We start from the raw sequence: 11,334 nt of genomic DNA, 5'->3' as shown, positions 1-11,334 counted from the left end.
ATGTAGGAAGGCAGACTCTGGTAAAATACTTGGTTTTAAAAGGATAGTTTCTGCTTTGGTGAGGAAGATCCCTATGATTATTGCCAAAGCTGAACAAAAACCATAAAATAGACAGTTCAAGAACCTTGGGTGAGAATTCATAAGTGAATATGTGAATACAAACAAGAAAGAACCCTTAGAAACTACAGCAAACTCAGGAAAAGAAATATGTATACTCAGAACATTGAGGAGGATGAGCACCGAGAACTGGGTCTTATTTCAAAGGCTGTGAGAGAATGTGAACTCAGTGAAAGAGAAGAAAAAGTGACCTCACTGGTCAGAGAAAAATGGGGACAAGGTGCTGATGTGAGGGACATGAGAAGCTGTAATTTTAGGACAAAGGGGATGGCTACCACTGTCAAATGCTTCCAACGTGATAAAGACTAGGAAAAAAAGATTTTTGTGGTCAAGTGGCACACTATGTCTTTTGATAGTTGTGGAGGTGCTAACCAGACTGCAAAAGATTAAGCAGTGAGTGAATGATGGCATCCCTTGATCTAAGGTTGAATGAAAGAATCAGGGAATAAGGAGGTAATGGCCTCCCTGAATTCTGTACTAGTTGACCCACATGTCAAATACTGTGTTCAGTTATGCCATATTTTAGGAAGCACATTGATAAGAATGAATAAAACATTTTTAAGCATTTGTTCTTTATAAGGCACTATGCCAAGTGCTGGGTATACAAAGAGAAAAAATGTTAAGAAAGCGCCTCTTCAAGGAACTTCCATTCTAATGTCTTTAAGTCACATCTTGCTATGATCCTACAAACACTCACCCAAATACATAATGCTCACTCCAGACAGGTTAAATTCAGTGAAAATTAATATTACAGATCTAATGATGAAAACTAGTCATAAGAGGACAGCTTTGCAGGTGAAGGTGTATGAAATCAATTGACAAATCCTGTACTGTCCCATCCAATTTGTATAAAGCTCAAGATGAGTGGCTAGATATTAGTCAATAGACACTTACTGATGCAGTAACTGAATCTTAACTCATTTTTAGCATCAGCTTGTGGAAACAAGCTCCTTTTTCCATTCTTCCATGCTCCTTTTTCTTTCAAGGGTGCTTTCCCAAAGCAGGTCCTGCTATAGACTCCACTCCCAATACCCAAGAAGCAAATCTAGTTTTACAGCCCTGATTGACTATACCTGAAGATTGATTTCTTAGCATCTACAAGATGCTTTAAAGTCATTTTGTCCAATTCTTTCCTTTTACAGAAAAAACTGAGTCTCACAAAGGGAAAAAATCCTTTTTAAAATAAACTGTAAGGAATAGTTTAGGAACAGACTTGCATGTAGATACAGGTTTGGCACCTAAGACAAGAAGTTAGAAGCATGAAAAAGGTGGTCAGGTGAATCAGGAAGGCCTGAGTTTGAACTTTGTCTCATCTATTTATTATTTCTCTAAATTTGGCTGTTCCCTTCTCTCTAACTCAGCTTCCTCATCTGGCCACTGAACAAAATGGACTCTTAAGTTTTCTTTCTTCCACTTCTGAATTTATGATCCCTTGTGATGACTGATAACCATCTGGAATGTAAAAAGTGATCTGATATAAACTTGTTCTACATTTGAGTGAGATGATGTACAATGATACACATGGCAGTATATACAAAATATGTCTGTTTGTACAAGCTTGGGAACTCTAAACAGGGACTTGCAAATGAAGACAAGAAAAAAAAAGGAAAGAAAGAAGGTCTTTACTGAAAAAAGAGGACTTCTCTAGAGATAGTTTTTCACTTTTGTTTTTGTGTCACATGGAAAACAGTAGGTACCTAATATAAGCATTTTGATTCCGACTTATAAGAGGCCTTAGAAATCTTCCAATCCAATAGCCTGATGTTCTAGATGAAACTAAAGACGAGAAAGACCCAAATTTGCATAATAGAGCAGATTAAAAAGTAACAATGGCAAGACTGAAACCTACAGCCTTTGATTCTAAATCTAGTATTTTTTTCAAATGTCTCACACCACTTCTGTGCTGAAAGTCGAGATGTTTTGTTTTGTTGTTTTTTTTTTTTGCCACTTTTGTCACTAGATCTTGACTTAACTATAGTCTTGAAGAATGATTACAGACATACTTATAGGTTACCATAATCAAACTTTGGATAAATAACTTGATAGTAACATAACAAATTAATAGTCGTGTTATTAATTATAGCGATGCTAGTACCAAATGATTTTTTTAATCAGTATGGTATGTGGAAACCTTTACCAATGTAATTTAAATGCATGAGTAATGTGGAATTTTAAAGAGCCTTTTGGGGACACAGAAAGGTCATGTAATAATAATAATAATAATAATAATAGCTAACATTTATGTAGCACTTGCTATGTACCAAGCTGTATACGAAACAATTTATAATTATTATCTCATTTGGTCCTCCCCTACAATCCTGAGAAGCAGATGACATCTCCATTTTACAGTTGAAGAACTGAGACAAACAAAAATTAAGTTGTTTGCTTATGATTGAAATTTATATGGGTCAGAGTCAAGTCTTCAACCTTGATTTTCCTAACTCCAAAGTCCATATCTTTGTCTACTCTGCTATTTGCCTTTTAAATCACATGACTACTAGATTGGTTCTCTTTCAAAGCTAATCAGATCTCTTAGAATGTGTGTGTGTGTGTGTGTGTGTGTGTGTATGTGTGTGTTTATGCCTCACACTCTTACAGGTTGTCATGGCTACTTAACATATCTGCCTCTGTTTTCTCATCTGTAAAGTGCAAAGAATAATCATATTTACCAGGTTTTTTTGTGAGGATAACATAAAAATCATATTTATGAAGCACCTTACAAATCATATAGTGCTAGAGAAATGCCAGCCATAATTAATATAATTATTATTACTATTATTAAAACATATAATGTTAAAATTGGACAAGCCTTAGACTATGGAATGACTTAATTAAAAGCTTTTATTTTACAATTAAGGCAATACAACTCCAAAGAAGATAATGGACTTATTCAAGATCATAGAGTTGGTTTTAGAACCTGTTTTCTGACTTCCAATTAGACTTTTTTTTTCGCCTATTTCTACATATTGTTATTTGTGAAATTATGCCATCATCTCAAATATTAACTTATCATTATTGTTTTATACCAGAGGCTAATGGCAAGTGTACGTCAAAGTTACTCACCTCCAAAGAGGACTCTTGTTTGGTGAGCTTTAAGTTCTTTTGGGAAAATGCATACATATAGAAAATAGGATTGAAATTCCAGGGCCTTGCAAGCCACAGTCATTTGGCATCTGTGTATGGAGAGGTGGTCCATAGTGGGAGTGGGAAGAAAAAAGAACTGATGCTTGGAAATAGCCTATGATTACATATATACATGTGGGTTCAAGTGTATGAAAATGCAAAAATAGCTTTAAAAAACTCCAGGCTCAAAATCTGCTTTGATACAAGCCAACTCAAACTGATGAAATTAAATATGGCTTGTGATGGTACTCATTGACTCATTGAAGGTGCTCTGAACAAACAAAACCTAGGTTTCTTTGGTGGTATTTTGTTTTTAATTTGAGGTTGCCCATCACATTGCAAGGGCCTGAAAGGAGGTTTCCAACTTTTCCTTTTGGAAATTGCTCAATGCGCTTGTACACATACTACCAAACTGATTTTTCTTGCTTCTCTGTTTTACAAGGATTGGCAGAGGGCAAAAGTTGTGTACACAGTAATATATACAAAGATGTTCTTTTCTGAACACACACAGACACACACACAGAACCAGTGACATATATAGCTAGAGACACACACATATAGCCAGTGACACACACAGATAGCCAGCAACATACACACACAGCCCGAGAGACACACACATACACACAGCCAACCAACAACACACACATATAGCCAGTGAGATACATAAACACGCATAAAAGTGAGACACACACACACACAGCCAATAACACACAAACACATACAGAACCAGAAACACACACATACAGCCAATGACAAACACACACACACATACATAAAGCCAGTGACATACAGTCAGTGACATACAACCAGCAACACACAGCAAGAAGGGGAGACACAGAGATGAACAGAGGGACAAAGGAAAATTCTGTGTGTGTGTGTGTGTGTGTGTGTGTGTGTGTGTGTGTGTCTGTCTCTGTATGTGTGTATGTCTCTGAGAGACAGAGAAAGAGAGACAAGGAGAAGGAGGAGAGAAACCAAAGGTAGGAGGGAAAAGGCAAATGCTTGTCTGCCTACCTATTTTTTCCCTATAGACACAAGGTCTCTGAGGAGGGCAGAATTAGAATGGGTGTATCCTAATCTAAAAACAAATCTTAAAGTAGAATATTAAAAGTGGAAGGGACTTTGAAAAATAGAATGTTACTAAATCATGGCTCTAGAACTAGAAAACATTTTTTACGCAAATATACTGAGGTTCCAACGTCTATGTGATTTGCATAGCATCCTCTAGGAAGTATCAAGACACTGGCTATAGAATCTAAGTGTTATAAGTGAAAAGAATCTTTCAATATGGAATGCTATATTGGAAGAGGAATTAGAATATGGGATGTGACTATATGTATGCGTGAGCTAGAAGGAGGGGAGTACTTGACTACTGATTTATTTTCTTTCTTCCTTATTACTTCATGCTGATACAACTCTCATCCCTAATACATATGACCCTAAGTCACAAAAACAGCCTTTCATGATTAGTATATTTTAAACGAAAAAAATACTTACATGCTGAGAACTCAAAAGGTGTATTCAAGAGTGGACTCTTTCTAAATATCATCCAAAGCATGTAAACAATAACATTGTTTGCAACTAAGAAAAAGTAGAAGTTTTCTAGTATAAACAGGAGTACAGTAATGCTCTTTCCTCTTCTCACCTTTCTCTACTTTTACCTTGCATAAGTTATAGAAATATCAGGGCATAAGAACAAAATATCAACAGAAAGGATACACAATTATACATATTTACATATATCTGTATGATGTTCTTAGAAAGTTCTAATGAATCAGCAGAGAAATTAATTTAGATTATTACAGATGAAAAATCGTGTCCCCAGAAAATTGAAATGGATTTGCCAAAGATCTTATAGAGCACTCATGACAGAACCATAACTATAACTTTGTCTTTTGTGTCTAATATTGTTCATTACTGTATTTTACTACTTGAGATAGTTTTCCCACTGGGATGATAAAGTATCAACCCCCTCCCCCCAAAAAAAAACCAAACAAAAAAACTCAAACCCATACATCTTCTCAGTTTTCTATTCCTCTAATGAGGTTTCAGTAGTAGGAAAACATCAAAACTGATCTCAAAGTGTTTCAAGCCATTTTATTTCTTCTTTGAGTATCGTCAATAAACATTAGTTAATAACTTACTCTATTCCAGGCACTGTACTTAATGTTGGGGATACAAAGAAAGGCAAAAATAATTCCTGTGCTCAAGGATCTTACATTCTAATGCAAGAGATAATATATAAATAATTAGGTACATATGAGATAATATAGAGTAGATGAAGATGAAGGCACTAGCATTATGAAAGAATAGGGAAGACCTTCTGAAGATGCATCTTAAAAGAATCTAGGAAAGCTAAGCAGAAGAAGTAAGAAGACAGAGAATTTTGAGTGGAGAATAAAGTAAGAAGAAACTTAAGTCAGGGAGACAGTTCAAAAGATATTTCTTTAGTCCAAGGGAGAAGTGATAAAAAAAAAAAAAAAACAGCAACCTGGTAATGGCTTTGTGAATAGAGAAAAGAGAAGGTATATGAGAGATGTGAAAGTAGAAAGGATGAGATTTGGCAAAGGATTGGTATGTGATAAGTCATCAAGGATGACACTGATATTATAGATTTGGGTAACTAGGGGGATATGGTAGCACCCACAGTGATAGAAAAGATAAGAAGGTAAGATTTGGAGGGAAGAGGAAGAAAAATTCTGTATTGGGCATGTTGATTCACTGTCTAAGGAGCATCAAATTCAGGTATCTACTCCAAGGACATGAAAACTTGTCCTGGCAGAATGGGCAAATGAGAACAATTTGTTCCAAAGGCCACAAAGGCAGCTGAAGCAGGCAACATAGAATGCTTAGAGGTTAGTTAAACATGAGAGACACCAAGGTTTGCATTATAAATCATCACCAGTAACCTTGACTTTGTCTTGCCATTGGACTTTGATGACTCTGAAAGAAAGTGAGTTCCACAACTTGTATTACTCTGCCTCAGTTAAAGCCAATTTATGCACAAATCAAAATGAGACTGACTAGGACTAGATATACAAATTTGAGAATCATTATAAAAGTGACAAATAAACCCATAGGAGTTAATAGGTTCACCAAATAAGAAAACATAGAGTAAAAAAGAGAATGAAGCCCAAGATAGGACTTTGGGGGATACCTATGGATAGTGGGCATGACCTAGATGAAGAATCAGTAAAGGAGGATTAGGAAAAGTCAGATGAGAAGAAAATGAAGAGAGTAGCATGAAAATCTAACGTTTGAAGTATCTATGATAATGTTATCACCAGTGTCAAAATCTCCAGAGATTTCAATATGAATGAATATAGACAATAGGTCATTAGATATGGCCTTAGATGGTTGGTAATTCTGAAGAGAGCACGTTTGCTTGAATGTGGAAGTCAGAAGCCAGATAGCTGAGGGTTTAGAAATGAGAGGTGGCAAAGCACAAATGATTTTCTCAAGAAGTTTAACCAAAAAAAGTGAATAGAGACATATGGAGACCTATGGATAGAGCCTACAATGAGCCAGGCATTGTGCTAAGTACTTTTTACAAATATCTCACCTGACTTTTACAACAACCCTGGCAAGATAGATGTTATTGTTATTTCCCATTTTATGGTACAAAAAAAAAAAAAAAACTGAGATGAGGTTAAACAATTTGGCCAGCTAGGAAACACTAGGTCAAATTGAACTCATATCCTGACTCAGCACTATTCTATCGATTATCCACTTACTGCTTCTAAGAGGGTATAGCTAGATTAAGTGTCTTTGTGGGGAGGGTAGGGGGGAGATGAAGGAGAGAGGATAAGAAAGACATGGACATATCTGTGAACATGAATGAAGGATTTAATGAATATGAACAAACTGAAGACAGGAGACTGAGAATGATAGTGGATGCAATCTGCTTAAGAAGATTAGAGGAAATGAGATCAAATGTGCCTGTGAAAGGGATGGGTTTGCTAGAAAAAGAAACCCAGGCAAACAAGGTAGTGAGGGAATATTTTTTAAGTAATATGAGATGAGGAGAAAAGGAAATAGAGGCACTCTGGGAATGGCCTCAATTTTTTTTTTTCAGTTAACATATATAAAGCAAGGTTCTTTGTTGAGATGGTAAGGAAGACTATGACATAGGAGCTTGAGAAAAGAGGAATATTTGGAAGAACCATAGGGGACAGAGCAATAGGAAATAGCAAATCTTTTGGGGACAATCAAATGTTGGCCTTGACAGGGTTAAGCCTTGCTTTGACCCAGCTATTATCACAAAACATAAATTTGTAGTGGATATGGTTTGTATGAATCTGTGGCTCCATTCAGTAATATGAGGTATTCAGCAGAGAGAAGGAGATGGATGGTAAGAGTAATTCAGGGTTGGGCTCTGGCAAGGAACAATCAGTGGATAAGAAGGCAAGAGATCCAAGAAGAAAGAATAACAGAGTTAAAGTTGGTTCACCAAGGGGTCAGGATTGGGAAGAAAGGGTAGTACAACTAGTATAGGGGCAATCACCTGGGAAGAACTGAGGGGTTAAGAAAATGTTGGTTATGGTGAGAATGAGAATAAAGTAAGGGCATGATATATAAAAGGAAATAATTATATATAAAATCAGGGTCAAATATAAATACATACATACATACATACACACACATATATATGTATATGTAAATGAAATCACATAAAAGAAATTTGTAGTTCATGAACTTAAAAGTGGTACCCTTCAATCTGCCCTATACTCATATAAACTCTAGTCCAGCAGTGAGTCATTCTTCAGCCAGGTGTTATAAAGGATAAAGTGTTGAGTCTGGAATTCAGATCCAGCTTAGCCTTGGATCAAATATTAACTATTATTTTTATTAGCTTTTCTTCTTCTCAAATTACCTCTCCTCCTTATCATATAAATGTTAACCTACTTTGGTAGACTCTTATGACTAAAGATTCCAAGATTCAAGGAAAGGAGACAAAACTGTGGCAAAAGCTTAGCAGAACAGGAAAAAAGAAAAGTTGAACTTGGACTGAGAGAGGCAGTACTTGAATCCAGATTGGTCTACTCATTAGTCGTATGATCTCAGACATATTTACACTGCTCCTATTCTGTCTTCTATTTTGTAAAAAATAAGATAATCCCAGCAGGACTATTGGGTAAAAAGTATTCTATTAGCAGTTAAACATATAAATTTAAATGACTATTGTTTTTCAAAGACTGCCAGGCAGTAGTACTGGACTTGGCCAAGGTTCAAATCATGTCTCTGACAAATTCACTAACTGCTGACCTTGACCAAGCCACTTAACATGTGTGTGCCTAGAGTGTTACCTGAGGGAGTTAGTGAAACTACTCGAATTAGTGACTACCTCTTGAGGCTGTGCTAAAAAGATCAAATGAAAAATACATAAAAAGTGCTTTGAAGATGTCAAAGTACTTTATAAATATCTGTTATTGGGTCTTACAACAAACTTATGAGGTAGGTACTAAAAATTTAATCACTTGGGAAGAAATTACCCAGGAGGAAACAGAGTACCTGACTGAGAAAAAGAACAGTATCTGATTAACAGAGTATCTGCGCATCTATCTATCATTTCTCTCTCTGTCTGTCTATGAGTATCCCAGTATGTGAATGAGTATCTATTTATCTATCTATCTGAGTATCCAAATGAGTGTCTATCTATCTCTCTATCTATAATCTTTCTATCTGCATATCTATCTATCTACCTTCTATCATCTATTTATGTATCCGAGTATCTATCCCAGTAAGTATTTATCTCAGTGAGTATCTGAGTATCTACCTAACTAAAAGGAAAAAAAAAAATCATTTGCTCAAGGCCACTGAACTAGTAAATAGAATAGTGGGAAGGGTCCCTAGATCTAGCCCCAAACTCAGGACCTCTTTCTTTTTTATTAGCCAGCTTCTAAACAGGCATCTTTTCAGAAACTCAGTTCCCCATAGAGGGAATGGTTCCTTGCTAGTATGTTCAATGTAGCTGGTTAAGAGACAGGCCTGTATCTGTGGAACTTAAAAAAATTTCTTCTTCAATTTTATCCTGACCCCAGAATAACCCCTTAATTTAGCCCCTTTCTAATAGATGGAACTAGTGATGGAGGTGGGCAGGAGAAAGTTCCCTTCCTACCCCCATCTGCACAGGAAGCCAGGCATCAGTGCCCGGGGAGAGATTCCTTGGGATTATTTTCATCATAAATATGAGAACCGCAGTGGTTCAGTAGGCTTTATGATCTCCTCATGACGTAGTTTCTTCAATTGCAGCCCTCCAGCACTTCAGCCTTTGTGTTACTCTCCCAGCACTCAGGAAAAGGTGTGTATACAGAAGGGCTATTTGGATACATGCCCTGTGAGTACAAGAGAGGGGTGAGGCAGCCAGGAGGGGAGAAACAGAAGCATGGAATGCTTCGATTTCTCAAAAAATGAGAGTACTTTTAACTCATTCTGTACCCTGGGTCATGTCATTTGACCTTTCTTGGCCTCAGTTTCCTTATAGGTAAAAAGAGAAGGTTGAACTGGGTGATCTCTGATGCCCTTTATATATTCTTTTCTAACATGCTACGGTCCAGGGGCCATCCCAGTTCTGACATTGTATGATTTTACACAGGAACACTTAGCAGGAGACAGACCACATTTTCTTTTAAGATAGCCTAAGGGTACTATGTGGAAAAGATTGACTCTGTGGCTACAAAGGGCAGAACTTTGCCCATTTTATGGGAGTTAAAAGGAGGCAGATTTAATATCAATACAAGGAAGGGCTTCCTGATGATTCAAGGTGTCCAACAATGCAAAGGACTGCCTTATGGGGTAGTGAGCTTACCCTCATGCTGGTTTCAGAGAGAGGTTAGATATGTGATTCTCTACAAGGGATTTCACAATGGAGAGGAGGTTTGACCACATAACCTCTGAGGTCCTTACCCTTCAGATCTATCATATCATCAGTCTATATGACATTTCTCATAGCCTATTCTTTCTCATAAATCCCTTACATTTTTTTCTTGCTCCCACAGGTGTTATAGTAAAGCAGAGCTTTACTCCCCACATAATGTATCCTAACCAGCCATGTGCATCATAGTATAAGACATGCAGGTTTAGATTTTAAAAGAAAAATAGCAGCTAGCATGCTGCTTAGGTGGCTGAGGATTTTCTTTGGAGGCTAATGACATGTGGTTTGGGTCATGGTGAAGGACTTCATGCCCTAATTCTTTTTTAAGTTTTCAATTTAATTGATGAGCTGGGAATGATCCAAGCTCAAGCCCTACTCAGCACATCTGTAATTGGGCTAATGGCATTTTGATTTGTTTAATATATTTACTTCAGTGTCAATGGAATGTAACAGTCACAGAACATGCTGTGGCTCTCTTCAGCAAAAACAATGCAGTATTTCAAAACCAGTAATGAAGGGAAAAGCATCCCAAGAACAGCAATGGTCACCTGGCATATGTTGAGATCCCAACATTTCCCCGGAGACAGGACATCAATGACTAATCCATGGGAAGAAAGGGAATGAAGCATAAGGGATAGTTTTAGCCCAAAGAATGGAGATTGACTTTAGAACTGATTCAATCCATTTGGCCTTTGGGAAAGTAAGAAGCAGGGGGAAACTGGAAAATGTGGCAAAGAAAGTATGTTGTGACTGAATGAAGTGCTCTTCTGTTCTTGGCCTATTTAAACATACACACCACATTCTGGAGGTAGAGCAGTCAACCACTAAGGCTTTTGGTGACTGGATGGAAAGATTTCATCTAGAAATACTATAAAATTCCTAATAAAAAGGATTCCCTTCCCTTATTTCTGCATATCCTCCCTGCCTATTAGAAGTCTTAATAATACCTCAGGGCCATGTTCTGACATGATGGAAACTGTGAAGAGTTGGAATTTCCACTCTAGAGAACAGAAGAATTTTATATTCCCTAGGGCTTGCCTCTTACCCATCTTGCTCTGGATGGCAGAGAAGAGGGTAGTAAGAAAGGCAAGGGAAGGGAAGGGAAGGAAAGAGAAGGGAAGAGAAAGGAAGGGAAGGGAAGAGAAGGGAAGGGAAAGAGTTTTTTCAAGGAAAGACACATTCCATGATGATCAAAATCATACCGAACAGGAAGCAGAGTC

This window comes from Sarcophilus harrisii, chromosome 2, assembly GCF_902635505.1.
Source record: "Sarcophilus harrisii chromosome 2, mSarHar1.11, whole genome shotgun sequence".
In the NCBI taxonomy this organism is placed as follows: Eukaryota; Metazoa; Chordata; class Mammalia; order Dasyuromorphia; family Dasyuridae; genus Sarcophilus; species Sarcophilus harrisii.
The sequence above is the reverse complement of the archived record's forward strand: the minus strand, read 5'-3'. Positions refer to the sequence as shown.